The 18,776-nt window shown below is 35.7% G+C and overlaps 1 pseudogene; it reads right to left on the minus strand.

Annotated features, from left to right (window-relative positions):
- Nucleotides 1-973: 973 nt before the first annotated feature.
- On the minus strand, nucleotides 974-1,868 carry LOC126957393 (60S ribosomal protein L5-like; annotated as a pseudogene).
- Nucleotides 1,869-18,776: the final 16,908 nt, after the last annotated feature.

The following is an 18,776-nucleotide window of genomic DNA, read 5'->3' on the forward strand; positions in this document are numbered from 1 at the left end:
ATAGAGAAAGAGTATAGTAAACACAGAGCCAGTCAACAGACAGGAGTTCATTACACCTTTCAAATTTGGAGGCTAAGTTTTTTAAGAATAATAGGACAGGCAGGGGGCTAGAGGATAGGGAATATTCACTGGGTTGGTGATGGAATTATAGGGGGTCAAAGTTGTCCCGTTGCACTGAGTTTCTGGATGGGATTACAAGAGAAATTGAACCAGTTTAACAGTCTAGTTGGCACCAGCTGGTACATCAGAATGCAGGTTCTCTCTCTCTTTTTTTTTTTTTTTTTTTTTTTTTTGAGACAGAGTCTGTCTCTCTGTCACCCAGGCTGGAGGAGTGCTGTGACGCGATCTCGGCTCACTGCAAGCTCCGCCTTTCGGTTTCATGCCATTCACCTGACTCAGCCTCCTGAGTAGCTGGGACTACAGGCACCCACCACCACGGCTGGCTAATTTCATTTTTTGTTGTTGTTGTTGTTGTATTTTTAGTAGAGACGGGGTTTTACCACGTTAGCCAGGATGGTCTCCGTCTCCTGACCTCGTGATCCACCTGGCTCTGCCTCCCAAAGTGCTGAGATTACAGGCGTGAGTCACCGTGCCTGGCCTTAATTTGTTAGTTTTACAAAGGTAGTTTTTGTTACCAAGCATGGAGAGAGTACGTTTAGGAAGGGCTGTTATCATACTTGCTTTAAAGTTAAACTATAAACAAAATTGCTCCCAAAGTTAGTTATGCCAAAGAATAAGCAAGGACAGTTTAGAAGATAGAAGCAAGATGGAGTCAGCTATGTCAGATTTCTCATACTGTCATAATTCTGCAAAGGTTGTGTCAGGGAAGCGTTCTATAATCTCATGCTTAAATATTAGCCTTTTAGTACAGCTGTGTCCCTGGGCTGTCACCTTCACAAGTGCTCCCCACCAGCCCCCATCTTTATTTGATACAGGTAGGCTAAAGAAAGTTGAATTCAGACAATACTCTGGTTTAGCTCTCAGCAGCGCACTTCTGAGCTCTGAGGAAGCTTGCCTTCTTTTGAGCTACCCCATCTTTCTTCTGAGCAAGGGACATTTTGGTATGGTTCCACCTCTTCTTTTTAATTTATTTCTTGGGCTTCTTTTCATAGGCTAGATTCTCTCATATAGCAGCATAAGCTTTCTTATACATCTCCTCCATCATGTCTGGAGTTACGCTGTTTATTTAACGTTTTGAGAGAACTGTTTCTTGTAAGCATCTTCCATTAAGTAGTGTATATCCTCTAAAACATTCTGGCCCATGATGTGCTTCTGATGTACTTCTGCATTAAATTCCTTGCTTTCAGAATCATAACCAAGGAATTGTTTGGTACTATGAGGGACAGACAAGCCTCCATCGAAAACTCCTTTCAGGGCACCAAAAACTTTATTACCAGTGGTATTTCTGGCAAGGCCTGCATTCAAATAGCAGATAAAGGCACCTGGCTGACCATCAATGCTTTCCACATTGTATTCATTGCCATTCACCTCCACTTTTCTTTCATAGATTTTGTCCTTGCCAAATCTATTGAGAAGCCAGTGGGCCAGCAGCAGGTCAATCCAACACGCTAAAGCATAATTTGTCAGGCCAACCTTCACACCATATTTTGACAGTTAGTATGCATATGATGCGCACACTATCATATCCCCTTCTATACGAGCATAAGCAATCTAATAAATGATATCTTTGTTACACAAACTATCATTCTGTATTTGGGTGTGTTGTATTTATTTTTATCCTGTATCTCCAAGCATTTCCGAGCACAGAAATCAGTTTTGCCCTCTTGTTGTCTTCTAAATTTCACCCGGTATCTTTCAAAGTGGGCCTGATTCTTAACAACTTTAACAAACCCCATCCTGCTGAACAGAGACCTGCATCCACGGCCTGACAGAGACCAACAGGCCCAGCAGCACTAGGGAGTGCAAATGGCCATGGCCCTTGCTCAGATGCAGTATGTGGAACCCAGGTATTAATGGCTTGCAATTGCATATCAAATGTTCCCTGATCAAACCAATTCCCTGAGCCTCTGAGAGCCAGGGCTTCCCTGCTAGACAATAAATGTTTCTGGAGCTGCTTTAAAAGAAACAAAAATTTTCCAAGGACCCTTTTTCCTCTGTATCTGCTTAAAATAATTTCTTAATAACTCCTATAACATAACCTCATATTGAGCATTTTTGGATTTATAGAGAGAAAGGGCTGAGGAAAGCAAAAATACAGAAGATGAAGCAGACTGGTCACTTCAGAGTTACTTTCCTTGTAAAGGTTAAAGCAAAGATGACTTTGTTATTATGCTGGCTAAAAATGTCCTATATAGGGATTTGGCTGTTCTTTCCTTCTCTTGATTTCTTGGAAGGTCAGATAAACACTTAGTTTTGGTTTCATCATGTGGAATGTCAGCATGAGCAACTCCGTTTGGGTTTAGTTGTTGGGCCTGGAACAGAAAGTTCAAACCAATGGTCTCTTACACATTTTATTTAACAATTTCCCCTTTTTAGTTAGGATCTCAAGTAGAACCAAAACCTATAGCACTAATGCTACTCTCAGTCACCATCATTTTGGGATTTGGGTTTTGACACAACGTTCATAATTTACAGTGTTTTTATTGTCATATGTTACTTGAAGGTTTTATTATTCCATCCATAAAGGCCCCTTAGTATTCAGCAGATGGCTGCATGTGGACATTTAAGACTTTTTGAGAGGGTGTATTACACCATGAAGACTACTATTAGGACCATCAAGAGGATAATGCCAAGAGTTTGGAGTATGTCCCTTAGCTAGGGTCACCATAAACCAAACCAACCAAAATTTAATAGACAAAGAATGAGTCAGACAAGAAATCTCACCTAATTTAACCAAGCAATCTGTTCACTACTTTTTTGCAACTGAATTTGTATAACACCTGATGTATTTATCCATATGCAATAAGTGCCATCAACCTTACAGACTCATTTCTGTTCAGGTAGTAGAAAATCTAGCATCCCATGACAGGTTACTAAAACAGGGAGTAAGAATAAACGGGTATACAAATTTTATTCTATGAAAGGGACCTGTGGCATAATTTGAACAACAGTTGCACAGTGGGTATTGATCAAGTTACTCACTAGTGGATTAAAGAATTCCTTGGGTGAAGTAAATATTTGGATTTGACATGACAGATTCAACATTTCATCAAGTTATTCACAGAAGCTGCTGACTGAATTTGTATGTATAGTATTATTCCACCAAGCAAAAAGGGTAGGCATGAACAAGGAAAAAGTAAGGGTCAGAGTCCTACTATGATGGAAACTCCTGTTCTGATGTCTCAGGGAAAAACCACTCACAGAAGAAAATCATTAATATATCCTCCTTGTTTGCACTTTGAATGTCTCTGATTATGGCATGAAGGATTTTGGTAAATTTTCTGTGTGGCCCACATACTGGGCGTGAGGCAAGGGTGTGAAAATTGCAAGTGTGAATTTTACATCATGTTTTCCAGCTTCAGGTTGTAGGGCTTCAGGAATAGAGCAATTGTTGTTCTCAGTTGGAGAGCTGTAGCCAGATGTTGGAGGAAATTCGAAGAATTCAGGATCCAATCCTGTATAAAGGTAAATCATAAAAACTTGAAAACAATAAAAAGGACTACAATCTAATAACAAGTATACCTATAGTTTTCCTTCAGAAACATAATTTTTTTTCTCTCTACAGTTACCCTCATTTCTAACAAAGATAAATGGAATGAAATCAATTTGTCTGCAAAACCAGTACAGTTTCATTAAACTTGGTCGGATTATTTACATAAGTATAGAAAGAATAGACATTGACCACATAGGCTCTTTGGAAGTTGACTTTACTGGAACTTTTGACAGAGAATCTTAGACTGGACTTTAAAAATCTCTCACGGCTAAAAAGTCAAATCAAACCAGACTTCAGACTTCACCTGCAGTACCTATAGATTCATTCTATGTGAATCCTCAAATATGACATCCCTGTTAAAGCTTTGGTAATATAACCAGTATTTCTAATGGTATCTTGTTATAAAGAGAGTTTATTATAATTTAGCTTATCAAAATAATTATGTTTCCTTAAAATAACAATATTCCTGAATAGTTTCTAAATTCTGGATGGATAAGATAGGGAGAAAAAGTAAATGTTTCCATTTTTGTTCACAAGAATAGACTTTACTAAATTTCTATCAACCATACATAGCTCAAAAGAAAAAAATAATCCTTAAATCTGAAAAGCAAAGCATTTTTTAAAAGCAATAGTTCAAATTAATAAGATGCATAAATTTATAATTTTTGTATCAGTTCATTCTGTCTCATGTAATTAATTCTTGTTTTGCTTGTTCTTGATGAGCAGTTTCACAAATCCAATAGAGTTCTAGAAATTCCTACCTGGTCCAATGTTATAATCTTAATGTTATCAGAAATCTGTATTTGTCAGAGTACTTTCCTTCTTTTCCATGAATCTCCCTGAAGAGATAACACTTTAGGATTATAGTTGCTTATAAAAAGCTTTCAGAAAAACATTAGAATAAAGAAATTAATGGTGTATAAGAAGATTTAAAATGGCTATGCTTAAAGAGCTGATGAGTGTTTACTATAATGATGACATAATTGAGTCCAGGCACGGTAGCTCACACCTGTAATCCCAGTGCTTTGGGAGGCCGAGACGGGCGGATCACGCGGATCACGAGGTCACAAGATCAAGACCATCCTGGCTAACACGGTGAAACCCCGTCTCTACTAAAAAATACAAAAAACTAGCCGGGCGAGGTGGCAGGCGCCTGTACTCCCAGCTACTCGGGAGGCTGAGGCAGGAGAATGGCGTGAACCCGGGAGGCGGAGCTTGCAGTGAGCTGAGATCCGGCCACTGCACTCTAGCCTGGGCGACAGAGCCAGACTCCGTCTCAAAAAAAAAAAAAAAAAGTAAAAGAAAATCCTAGCAAGACAAGGATGCCCACTCTCACCACTCCTATTTAACATAGTATTGAAAAACCTAGCCAGAGCAATCCAGCAAGAGAAAGAAATAAAAGGCATACAAGGGCCAGGTACAGTGGCTCACACCTGCAGTCCCAGCATTTTAGGAGACTGAAGTAGGTGTATCACCGGAGGTCAGGAATTCAAGATCAGCCTGGCCAACAGGGTGAAACTCCATCTCTATTAAAAATATAAAAATTAGCTAGCTGTGGTGGCAGATGCCTGTAATACCAGCTAGTTGGGAGGCTGAGGCAGGAGAATCGTTTGAACCCTGGAGATGGAGGTTGAAGTGAGCCAAGATCATACTATTGCACTCCAGCTTGAGAAATAAGAGCAAAATTCCATCTCAAAAAAAAAAAAAAAAAAAAAAAGAAAGAAAGAAAGAAAAAAGAGCATCCAAATAGGATACGAAGAGGGGAAGTCTAACTATCTCTTTTTGCAGATGACGTGATTCTATATCCAGAAAAAGAAATTATAGGTAAGATGCCTAGTTAAGACAAAATGGTCAAAAGTGGGGCTTGTTTAGACCAATGTTCTGTATTATTGTAAGAATTTCTAGTGGTTTTCCTTTATAGGTGTAAATTTTTTTTTTTTTACAGAGTTTCAAAAGAGACAGATAAATGCCAGGAAAGGATATTTTGAAAATTGATTTCGTTCAATTTTTTCAATTTAGCTTATGTCTTTACTGCATTACCGACCTTAAGATGCAGCTCATTAACTAATGGGGCAAAAGAAGCATTTTTAATACTGAAACTCAGTGTGGATATTTCTAAAAAAGAAGACACAAACTTGATTTACCTGAGGGCCAAACCTTTATAGATAGTTCATGTAGTTTTCCTTTCACCTTTGGAGTGGAATAGTAACTAAGTGAAAAGGTTAGTAGATTACATTTTTCTTCTCAATTAGTTGCTTAAGCTTTTCGTCTGTTTCTTGTAAAGAGTCTTTTTTTAAAGAGAAAAATAACAGTTTCTTAAAAAATTTTTAGAAGTTTCTACACATGGGTAGGCATCCCTGTATGGGCCTGATCTGGGAGCCCTCATTTTTAGATGCATTTTTTAAAGTGTTGAGTTGTTTATCCGGAATTTCCACATAATGGCCAACTTAATTTTAAATTGTCTTTAGTGATATTTCATCATTTTTGTAATTGTTTTCTGCTTCCCAAACCTAATACTTATACATGTAAAAGGCAAGCATAGCTGGAAAATAGATTACTTAATTCTAGAGAAATCAAGGATTTTATTTTTACATTGAATCTTCAGTGTCTTCCAGCCAAGATAAAACCCCAAGAGGGAAACACCACAGGGTTGGGTCATGTAATGCTTTTACAGCAAACCTTATTGCAGGAACATTTTCTTCAGGCTGTTGGGTGCTATCAAGCTCTGTGTCTAGTTTATCCTCCCACAGCAGTCTTATTTTTTGGTGTTATGTGCTCTAATAGCTTTTAAGTGCCCGAATCTTGCCCACCAGTCAAGTTATGGCTTGTGCCTCAGCTCCGCTTGACTAACTTGGCCAATAATTTCCCCCTACCTTAACATGCAAAAAAAAAAAAAAAAAAAAAAAAAAAAAAAAAGGAACAAAAAAGATATAATACAAATTGCTGTGAATTTCAAAAGTCATAGTTCACAGACCCTGCAACTTACCACAGTCACAGCAAATTACCTTTAAAACTAAAGCTCTTGCCAGTGACTCATCACCACTACAAATCCCAAAAGGTCACATGCTTTCTCACAAAACAAACTAACCCTCAGTATACATCCAAAGGTCATGCAATCTCACAACACAAGCTAACCCCCAGGACACACCCCAAGGTCATGTGCTCTCTCACAGCAAAAACTAACACTCAGTATGGTATACACATCAAGATCATGCATTCTTTCACAGCACAAACTAACCCTGGATTCGAAAATCAAAATTACTGGGGGGCTTACTCTTGAAAGAGAAGAGTTTGACTTCTGAGGAACTTAAAATTTTGAAATAAAAATAAAATCCTAAAGCCCACAATCGACTGAATGGACTTTCTTTTGGCCAAGAAGTCCCTAGAGAAACTTTAAAAACTGAATTCCCAGACATGACTCAGTATGCCCCTTCCTTATTAACTTTGAATTAGAATTACTATTTTCTAAGGAGTAAGCAAAAGCTATTTCTAGAAAACAAGAAACTGATGACTCATTCCTTTATATCCTTTAGCAAGTCATCTGAGGCTGTGAGTGGTCGCCCCCTCCCTCTTTGCAGTTATGATGTGACAGTTTACTTGTTTCACAATCCATCTCTTTGTAAAAACTGACCACCATCTCTGGACTGGTTTTGGCTGACTGGTAGAGAATGCACAATGAGGGATTCTTGTCCTCTGCTCACCCACCCTTGGATCATGCTAATGGCATCATTTTTTGAACATGTGGCTCATGATGAAGCATGAAGCTCAATTGCACATACACATTTCTCCTTTCGTAAATATTCATGACTCCTCCTATAGCTTATTGACTATGCATACCTAGCCAAGGCATTTAGCATTCTTGTCTTATCTTTCCCTCTCTCAAAGCGCTTGCACTCAGCTTCTGACAGGAGGCTACTCTTCCCAGCCTTCCAGGGAGTAGGCTACAGGATGTCCAGCCTGCAGGCTGCAACCCTTTATGAGAAATAAGGCTGTTCTTTCCAAATGTAGGCACTTCATGATGTTTCAGCTGACACAGCCCTCAGGACTTCATGAGGAAGACAGGGGATCTCAGAAAGGAGTCAGAGGCACCTCTCCTCCATTCCTCAAGGAGTCTTTGGGGTTGTCAGAAGTGTCCTTTAGGTTTCTCTGTCAGTCTCCAAAACTGCCAAAAGACAAAATTGCAACAAATTTAGTTTACAGAACTTAATGGAGTTCTATTTGCAATTCTAGAATTGGGAAATACCTTATTCTACAAAACAGAATGAGTGCCCTAATGAGCGATGCAAATAAATTTGGCTTTATAGGCAGAAAGGGATAGGGAAAGCAGAAACATATAACAAAAAACAAATGGGTTGCTCTCCTTATAAAAGTTAAGGTACAATGAACTCTCTTATATGCCAATAAAAACCGGTCTTTCTGGGGATTTGGTTATTTTTCTCTCCTGATTTCTTAGAAGGTCAGAGAAACAGTTTGTCTTGGTGGTGTGGAATGTCAGAATGAGCAACTCTATTTTGGTTTGCTGTCTTGGATCTAGCACAAAAAGCTCAGTCCAAATCATTGTTCTCCTATAAATTGTATTTAACAATTTAATTATTTAATTGTCTCTTAAATTAGCATTGGTTCTTTGGGGCATTCCCTTTGGTGTTAGTAATGTTGCTATATTATTGAGTCTTTAGTCCATTATTAGCCACTTTATATTTTAATTGCATTATATGAAATGGTAATAAGAAGTGATTCAGAAGAAATTGTGACCTTTTGAGAAATTCTTGACTGTTTAAAACATTAACTGTGGTTCTCAGAGCAAATGTGTACAAAAGATTATTCATCAGCGATGATACACAAATGAAAGAAGTGATGAATTGTGATTTCAAATGATGTTCTAGGATTACTAAATGTGTATTTACCAAAAGTGGAGATAATCACTTACCTTTAATTCTTCAATATTTAAATTCATATTTCCCATATTCTTCCATATTTTTCTTATTTTGTTGGCTGCCTTTATATAGATGCTGGCAACTGTTTTCTTATTCATCCATTCACTCCTTCCTTCATTTATTTTGGTTCTTAAAGATGTGCCCTAAACACCAGAAAAAAAGAGCAGTTTAATAGAGAAAACCCACCCACTTTATCGCTTCTCGGCCTTTTGGCTAAGATCAAGTGTAAGAAGAGCCACCCATTTTATGGAAAATGGTAGATGACTGCAGGTACTAATAGTATTCATCAGCATTTTAGTTCAGCTAACTGAGTGATGACTGTTTGAAAATGGCCTTTTTTATCCTCTCTACCCACCTCCTTCTAATATTTCTATATCATATAGAAGTAAAGAATGAAAAAGGACATGTTCTATATGAAACACATGAACATGTCCTTCTTCATTCTTTTTCAGTTTTTCTACTAAAAGAATACAGAAACACAACGCCTTTCTTTCTTAATGAAGTATGATTTCCATCATGAAGTTTTAATGGGGGTGGGGGGGAGAATAAGTTTTTCTCACACACACATACACACACAATCTAAAGAGTATTCTCTATGTCCTGGGGACTATCAGCTACGTTCTCTCCTTGACTCTCCTGGACATCAGTTTTAATGAAGTTGCCACTCTTAGAATGCTACAAAGATCATTGTAGGGGTATGACCTTTATCTAAGTAAAGGTTTCAGTTTGCGGCCCCTTTGTGATCTGCAGTCATTCTTGGTCATCCTGACATTTTCCAAAAGGCCAAGAATCTCAGTTGCTGATTTTTACACCTGAGGATCGTTTGTCTTTTGCTGTCATTTTCTAGCTACTGATGTCAATGTTAACACTGCTACAAATAGACATTGCCTCAAGAAAACACACAAATCATTTCTGGTTAAAAGGAGACTATATGTTTGCTAAAACTGCCTCTGAATCACTTGTCTATGAGAATTGCTGACAGGATTATTTTTTCTTTGTACCCTTGGGAAAATAACTCTTCTACATCCTGAATGTCCTTTGAAGTCAGTAGTAAACATAAATAGCATGCTAAAAGAAATAACATTGTAATCTTCTATAATGCACTTAATAGTATATTCTGATACAGCTCTGTAAAAAAATTGTATAGAACAGTGAATGGCACAAGAAGCATGCTGAAACACTGAGTGAGAAGTAGATTAACCATTTCTCAGGCTGCCTCTTTTAAAAACATATAAAGTAACATTTTTGTAGTAGGTTGCACCATAATTAAGAATTTTTTAAAATATGATTTTCATTGGATTTATGTCTCCTTATAAATGAGTCAGAGACTTTTTAATTCAGTTTTTTAACAGAGCATTTCCATCTCTAAACACAACATAACTTCTTTTTTAAACTAAAAAAGCTTTAAAAGTTATACCTCTGCCTTCTTATTCCATTATTTCTTATCTCAAAATATTGGGAAAGGAGCTTATTGTAAAGGAAACATTTCTGGTCCACTCTGTCTATGATTGGTGAGTATATTTGTAGATCTAGGAAAAAATAATAGAAAAAGAGAAATTTAAAATAAAGTTAAAAGAAAGACAAGTGATAAAGGAAGACTCACATCAAACTGGGAGAACACTCAACTGTGGACATGGCCAGAAAGGTCAGTCTTACTAAGTAGAAATGCTTGATATTGGGTGACAATATAAAATAAAAGGATCAAGAGAGAATGGAAGAGACCATAAGCAAGGAAAGAAAAAAAAAAAAACATAGCCAAGAAAGTAAATATGATTTTTCTTTAATTTTTCAATAAATTAGAAATGAAATCTACTGCAGCTGAGGTAGTCTGTGGTGTTAAGGTTGAGAATTTGAGATTATTAATTTTTATGAAATTCTGTAATGAAATTCGTGTGAATAAAATTATAACTGAAAAGGGGGTACCTTACCATTTATTCAATTGTGAAGTTTTACTGGAGACAGAAAAGAGGGCTGTATACTTTGCACAAAATCTCGTGCAACTTTGCAAATAGGAATGAAGAAATAAGACATTGATAGTTAACCAGAGTAAGGACCAATGAGGGGGATGGAAGAGACTTCAATGACTGTGTGAAGCAATTATTAATTTTAATAATTAGCATATTATAAATATTGTATGTTTTTACTAATTTAAATACCCAAGATATTTCCAAGAGAAGTCTGCATAAAATTTAATACAGTTATATGCCTGAATCACATTCAATGATGGTTTGTGAGCATGATTATTGTGTTTATAATCAAGTAATAAAATAAATGATTCTTTTAATGATGTTTTGTATTTTTATCTCAAATTTGTTTACTACCGCTACAAAATTGTATATATGCCAATACTTATCACGTTATTAAATACCATTTTCCTCAAATTACATATACTTCAGTGATGGAAATATTTGTATATTAATTAAAAAGTCTCATTTTATCTGCTTGAAGGGATTATCTTTTTTTAAATAATTACATTCCGGATATAATCAATTTTAATGCATTGCTGTACTCAGAAAAAGTAAAAAATATATATCCACCACATGTACAATGGCCCATCAAAAGAAAAAGAATGAAAAGGAGAAGAGGATGCAGACACTAGAGATATCTTATGAGGCACGGTGACACCAGTGTTGCTATTAATGAGACAATTAAACCCAGGCCATTTGCAAATTGGAGGAAATGAATAAGAGATTCCATTATTAAGCCAAGGATTTTCAAGGTAGCATAGGCAGTCCTAGGTAGTTAGTATATTCTGGGCACCAGAAAACAACCACAACAACAACAACAACAAAAACATATACAGCACCCATTCAGAAAATGAATTGAAACTCAAGAATACATTTCTAAATATCTCAAAAATAACAGGATAAATTGTAATGCAAATTTAAAAGACACAGAAAAGTAAAACGTAATTTAAACACTATTGCATTTTGTAAAATATGGTGAATTAGGGTAGATAAAAGTAAATTTATAACTTCAAATGCATAAATTGGAAAAGAATTACCTAAGACAATAAAAGAGCTTAAAATTAATGAGTGTCTAACTCAGAAGTTGAAAACAAGAAAACAACAGAAGTAAACTTAGAAGATAATTTTAAAATAAATGAACAAACACAATGGCAAATAAACCCAACACAAAATTGAGAATCAACAAGTCCGCACTTGAAATGGATAATAAAATATCAAACTTGCAGTGAGATTAAAGAGAGAGAGAGAACCTGGAGAGGGAGATGGACACAGAAAGACGGAGATGCAGAGAGAGAACACAGATAAACTGAATTGAGAGTAAAAACATAAGGTAGAGCAGGGACTGTAGAGAAATTACCTTGACTGATTTTTATACTAGTGCATGTTAAACTATATATGTGGAAAATTACTAGCAAATATTACTTTCAGAATCTATCCCTAAAAGCAAGAGAAAACTGCACTGTTAAACTATTAAAGAAATTTAAACAATGGTTTAGTGGGAGTACCAACTAATCTCTTTTTAAGAACAGATCATTTCAGACATAAAAAATACATCTTTTGGTGAATAGATAATTGAAAAAAATGCATACTCCCACTTTTTCTATGAGGACACTCTAACTTTTACATCAGAATTCACAAGGACAGTGTAATCAGAGCAATACTACTAGAAAATGTAGATGAAGCTATGACAATTCATATGGGAATAAGATAAACAAAGATAATACTCCTGGGCCAAAGTATATTTATCTTAACAAGTAAGGTGTGTCTATTATTAGAAAATGTGTAACTGCTATTCCCCACAGTAAGAGATTGTGTGTGTGTGTGTGTGTGTGTGTGTGTGTGTATTTCATTTGACGGTAAAAAAAAAATGACAAAGTTCAAAGCATAATTTTGGGGAAAATGTTAACCTAGGAATAGATTGAAAGGAATTTGGTAATAGGTTCTACAATAAATCTACAATGAAATATGGTAATAGGATGGTAAACTAAACTTGGTAATAAGTTCTATGAGAAATCTACAGTGAAATATGTTGTCAATGAAGAAAAATTACTAACATTCCCTTTAAAATTATAAGCATGTTAAATATCACCACTTTCATTTCATTGTCTTGACCCATGTATAATGAAGAAATAAAGAAGGAAAAAGACAAGTAAAGGCAAAAAGATTGAAAGAAAAAATAAATGTCTTTATTTTAAAGTGACTTAAATTCCCATGTAGAAAATTCTTAGAAAGTCCTCATATACATTGTTAGAAATACTCAAAATTTAGGAACTTGTCTGTATACGAGGTCAATGGACAAAAATCTATTTTCTCTCTTTATAACGTCAAAAGCAGAAAATATAAGTTAAAAATAAGTCAATTTTGTATAGCCATAATGACCATTAGGTACGAGAAAGAAATGTGAAAAAATATAGTCAGAATGGTTACAAAAAGTATAAATTTTCTTGAAAAATTAGCAGCAAGATATCTCAGCTATATTTGTACAAAATACAATATTACAAGATATACATTCTGCCAAATAAATTAATGTATAAATCTAATACAATTTAAAATAAAATAAAAGAGCATTTTATCTAGTATTTCATAAGGTGACATTAAAATTTATACTGAAAAGTAGTTAAACCACCAAGAGTAGGAAAATCCATTTGAAAAAGAAGTGTAACTTCTTCTACAATATGATTAATACTTAATCACACGTGTGCCAAGGTTGGTGTGGGGAATGGTTTTCCTTGGTTGAAAGCAATAAAGTATGCATTATCTGTAAAGGATTTAAAGTAACAGTTAAACCAAGCAAATGTACTTTTGTTCTTATATTACCAACATGATTGGCAATTCTAAACTGTATCAGAGATAAAATTCTCCTCCATGTTGAGGTCAATCCCTCCCAAAACCTCTTCCTTGGTATTTTACCGCTTAATCATAAAGTCAGAATATGTAGGTCAGTACAGTATTGGGGTAGACAAAAAAATTAAATTGATTGGTAAAACAGAGCTCTCAGACACAGATAGAGCCATTCTTACACTGATACATGAAAGTGGTGGCATTACAGGGCGGTGCATGGATCCGCTTGTGTCGGAAGAAAATAAATGAACCATCACAATTTTAATTGAGAAGAGTTTAATGAAAGGAATATTTCCAGAGTTGCTGGCAGGGCCAAGGAAACCAAAAATTGATTATAAAGCTTTTAAAGACCAGCACCAGACCTGAAAGACAAGAACAGGAGAATATTACCCGAGCCTCTTGTAGCCACCGTGGAAGATAGGCTTTCAGGAGCTGTAGCCATTAAGAGAGAGAGAGGAGAGGAAGAAAAAACAAAAACAAAAACCCTCAACCAAAATGACAGAGAAAAAGGCAAGAGAGAGAGATCAACACCTCTGCTTCTCTCTCTTCTCACTTTGATGCCCAGCCTGCAGTTACCATTCTTCAAATTAAACCAGAAGCCAGAGGGAAAATTTGCTTAGGCAGTGCACTTCGTAGAGGTGAGCATTCCAGGACATAGCGCAGAGAAGCACTGAGGAATGATTTGATAAAAGGAAAACCAGCACACAAACCTTTTTGTCACTCAAGCTTTGGTGTTATGATTTGCTTAGATTAGTTGTCTGCAGATATTTTCTATAAAACAGTCATATTTTTGATGAGCATTAAAGTCTGTATTATAACTACACAATTCTATTGTTGAACAAAAGCAGCCATTCATTCATATTCACACCTAAAGCCTCAGTTGCAACATTATCTAACACTACTGCTCACTGTAAAAGGTAGAAGGGATAAGGAGTAAACAAACAGAGGGAAAAAATAATTATTTAAAAATAATAGTCATGAAGCCTAATTAGTAATTGTAGTTTTATGCCACTCTATGGCAGCATTTCTTATTATTGTCCTCAGCCTAAGGACAAATAACATGACAAAGATTTTTAATACATTTCAAGTATGCTGTCCTTCTTCTCATTAGTGTATTGCATAATGCTTTAATACAGGGGTGTCCAGGAACACTTCTACATGGTATTATTTAGAAGATACCTGACAGGTATAGAGCACCTACGCCAACATTCATCATTCCTGATTATTAGGATTCCTTCCTCTACAAGATGATCAGTCACTGACATAAAGACACTGCTTCTCAAATTTTAATAGACCACAACAACTATCTTGTATATTCATTACTGGCTAGGAAAGCAGTAAAAGTGTATTTAATATTAATTACCTAAAAACAAGACAAACATGAGCTGGAAGACAGACTAATTCGGTAGCTTAGGGTGAAACCTTAAATTCCATGTTGCTAAAGCTCCCAAATAATGTTCCCAGTTGATTCTCTGACCACACTTGGAGTCAAAAAGCTGTAGACGACTATTAAGTTCAGGCTCGAATTAGCCAGTCTGGCAGACTCTTAACACCACTCCCAGCACATTGCATCCCTAATCTCTACGGGAGTGAACCCGTATCATTAGATTTGTCTGATCCAAACTTACACATATTCACTTATTCAGTGTTTAATTCTTTTCTGTCCTGCCACTTAAGGGCATTTCTATAAGGTTCTACAAAATCTTCTTGATTCTTTCCTTGAGTCTGTATTTAGAAATGCAAAGCTTGTTTACTGTATTTCTCCAGGTATGTACTTAAAGGCAGCCAGAAGCAGACAGTAAGTCTGCCCCAAAGTCTTTGTAGTCATCAATTGTGACCAATTATCCTCAAAGTTACTAAGCGCCATAACCATTTAATCTTTCAAAGGTTTTCTTTCTATCTGTATACCACCCATACGACAAACCATATAATGTGAATTTGATTTCACTGTATACTACATTTCACCAACATCACATACGTTGCCAAAAAGGAGGTTAACCTAGAACTCATCAAATATCCAAACTACCAACTCTCAAAATTTCATGTTCTACTTGGGAAAATTTCCCTTAATACTATGCTTCATGGCTACCTCAGAGTTGGACTGTAACGTAACCTCAGTTCACATGTATTGAGCCAAACCATTCGAATTCACTGTTAACCCAGGTGTTATAAAATTAACCACCATATGGCACCGGTCATCAGCTGAATATAAAAAACCTATATCATTTTAATAATTACTATAATTTGGGTAATCTCTCCTAAATACAGAAAATATATACAAGATAGAAAAATTGCTTGTCATAAAAATGTTAAAGATTTATATCAAGCAAAAATAGATACTAAACATGATGTTTAAAACTATGCAATAAATTATCATTTTAATCCTACCAGATTAACGTTAAAATGCTGGATAAGAAATTTACATATTACTACACGTGAACTACAAGAATGAATAAATCATTTGCATATATTAATATGCAAATAACATACATAAAATTAACTTTGGATTTTGGAAATATGGATGCAATTTTATTTTCTTTCCTATTGTTCATTATTAGTCTGAAGAGAAAATAATCTACTAGTCACTTTGAGTGTCCTGGTTAAATTTAATTGGTTCTCTTTTGATTAACCTTTGCCTAAAATTTCTTCTTTTCTCAGAGTTTCTAAGGTTACGGAATTGCCAATGAGTTCTTTCTAATCTTGCAAAAGTCTTAAATCAGGAAATGCTGTTTCCTAAGTCTATACAAGTTCCAATTCATCTTAATAATCCATGAAGCTGCAAATGCAGCAGATAAATATGTTTCTCTCAAGATAACAAAGCCCATAGGTCATTCTGTTTAGGTAGAAATTGAAACAACTGTACTGCAGTATTGGAAGCCAAAACAATTAGTGGAATAATTCTGCACCATCTGCATTATTTCTTGTCTTCCAACTCATGTTTGTCTTGTTTTTGGATAATTAATATTAAAATAAATACACTTTTACTGCTTTCCTAGCCAGTAATGAATTTTTACTATGATAGGCTAAGCAGGGCATTTTGGAGAAATTCAAGCATTGTTGCATTTACAATTATCTTCCTTGATAGAATCAAATAGTGCAAAGCTTGATGAACAGTTAATACAATTATCTTGTTGCTAAAGTTGACACTTCCAAATAGCAATAAAATCATCTGACATTGGAGGCATACTTTAGCTTTTGTTCCAAGGACAAATATCAGTGCAGGCAATGAGGGTAAAAAGAAGAACTTTATTCCATGAAAATACAAAAACAATGAATGCTGAATCTATCAGAAGTGAGAAATTAGGGAAAATGTAACTGATGTCTTCTGATGAATGGCAATTTACTTTTGCTATGCTTTGTTATTAGCACCATATGGTTGAAAACAAAATAATTTTACTTTTAAAGATGTGTTAATATCTTCCAACAAGAAAAATAGGTTTAGAGTGAAATATTGACTCACGCATATTTCTTAGCATTTAATTAGAATAGATTTTTTCCTAGTGTCTATATTAATGAAGAAAAAATTAATTAATGTGAGCATAAAAACTAAAGTTTTTAAATTCTCAATAAGGTAGATACCCAGGGTTACCTCACAGCAAATAATGAGCTTCAAAACCCTGAGCTTTCTTCCTCTCTCCACCCCCACCCTCAACTTCCCATCCGAAGAGTCTAGTAGCTTGCGCTTCTGAGGGGAGTGAAAAATTATCCCTTTTCTCCCCGATTTTACTAGATTGAAGCCAGTAGTCATCCGTATTTTGACCTTATCAGTAGTAAATAATATCCAAACTCTTACTTAAATTCATTTAATATTGTGAAGACTGACTGCCCTGACTACCAGTTTAGAATGAATTGTACTTTATCTGTGTTTTCATAGACTAAGGTGCTGAAGCAGCAGCGTTAGATTGTAATTAAATGGAATCTTTGCTGTTTACACTCTCAAGAATGTGCCTATTTGGAAATCTGAAACATATAATACCGCAAAGGCTGGAGTTGAATAAATAGACAGCACAAAATCCTCAAATAGATCACTGGGAATGAGAAGTGGAGCGACTGCAGCTTCAGACTTTGAATCCTGGACTAATATATTCCATTCTGTTTGGGACACAGCATCATATGAATGTCTTTGCTTTAGTTTGTGTACTGAAACCTGTAGAACATCAATCTATCTTTGCAGAATATTGTTTCAGTTCTCAGTGCTTCAGTTGTAGCTGGAGAAGGCAATCTCAGTATTCTATCAAGCCAGCTATTTCTGTTTAATGCAAAACGTAATATGAGCAACGTATCCTATGGTTATGTGATACGGCTAATGGATCCTATTATTATGGGCCCTCTCCCTCACTTCCTTCACAGTCCAGTAGATCCTTGTTTGGATTCTATGGTGTGTGAAATTCCATGCATGAAAATCAGGCATTCAGTAAACCTTCAGATAATATTTCTGGATGAGGCTTTGTGGGCAAGAAGGACAAACTCATATCTGGGATAAATGTTCATTTCTGTGCAAAAACTATCTACACTTTCAGGACCTAGTGAGCACAGTCAGTGATACAGTCAGTCATCTTGCCATGAAATGCCCAGTTGCTTTCCATAAGTAATAATGTCATACAGATATCTTAGAATTGGTGTCTGTTGCAGACTAGTTTATACTTAGGTGTGTTACTAGATAGATTGCTCTTAATAACTATTTCATCAAGCTGTTAAGTCTGATTATAACCTCCATCTCTACCATCATGAAAATGTAATGAGTATGTCCAAAATATCATTAGTGTTACCCCTGAACAAAGATCAAGGATTTTTTTTCCTATTATCTAGTGGTTATTTCATGGTGTATATTTTCTGGTGTGTGTTAACATGATGAAAAGAATGTCAAACTTTGTGCCCACTGCCATGTGTTCATTCACATGCTTTCTACCCCAAATTGTCTAATTTAAGCTTGACCAGATGTATAGCTTCTAATTTACCATGGAATGGTGTCAGGCACAAACTGCTTTATGTATTGATGAGTACAACAAGATGCCATTAATAGTGGACAAAGTCATGTTCACTTGATGCTTCATGGTCAGATGTTCAATTGAAACAGAACCCAGTAGCATACCAAGAGCTTTTCTTATGGAGTGTCTAAGGAGTAGATGGTAAGGAATGACTCCTGAAATCCAGGGGCCTATAGTATGACTCTCCTATTAAGACTTGCTGTGAACTCCACTTGCCATCAGTTTCTACCTTGACACCACCATCAAAATAAACCTTCTGGTTCTTATGGCCCATTTAGCAAGACTTGGGATATTGATCCTGGTATCCTTTTCTTCTTCAGACCTCACTCAATAGGGGAAGATTTTGTGTTACCCAATATATTTATAAGAGCAGTATTTATATTAGTATTATGCATTGCCTCTAGTATCTGAAGAGACCCAAAGGCTGTTATGC

The sequence above is a fragment of the Macaca thibetana genome, chromosome 6 (assembly GCF_024542745.1).
Source record: "Macaca thibetana thibetana isolate TM-01 chromosome 6, ASM2454274v1, whole genome shotgun sequence".
NCBI lineage: Eukaryota > Metazoa > Chordata > Mammalia > Primates > Cercopithecidae > Macaca > Macaca thibetana.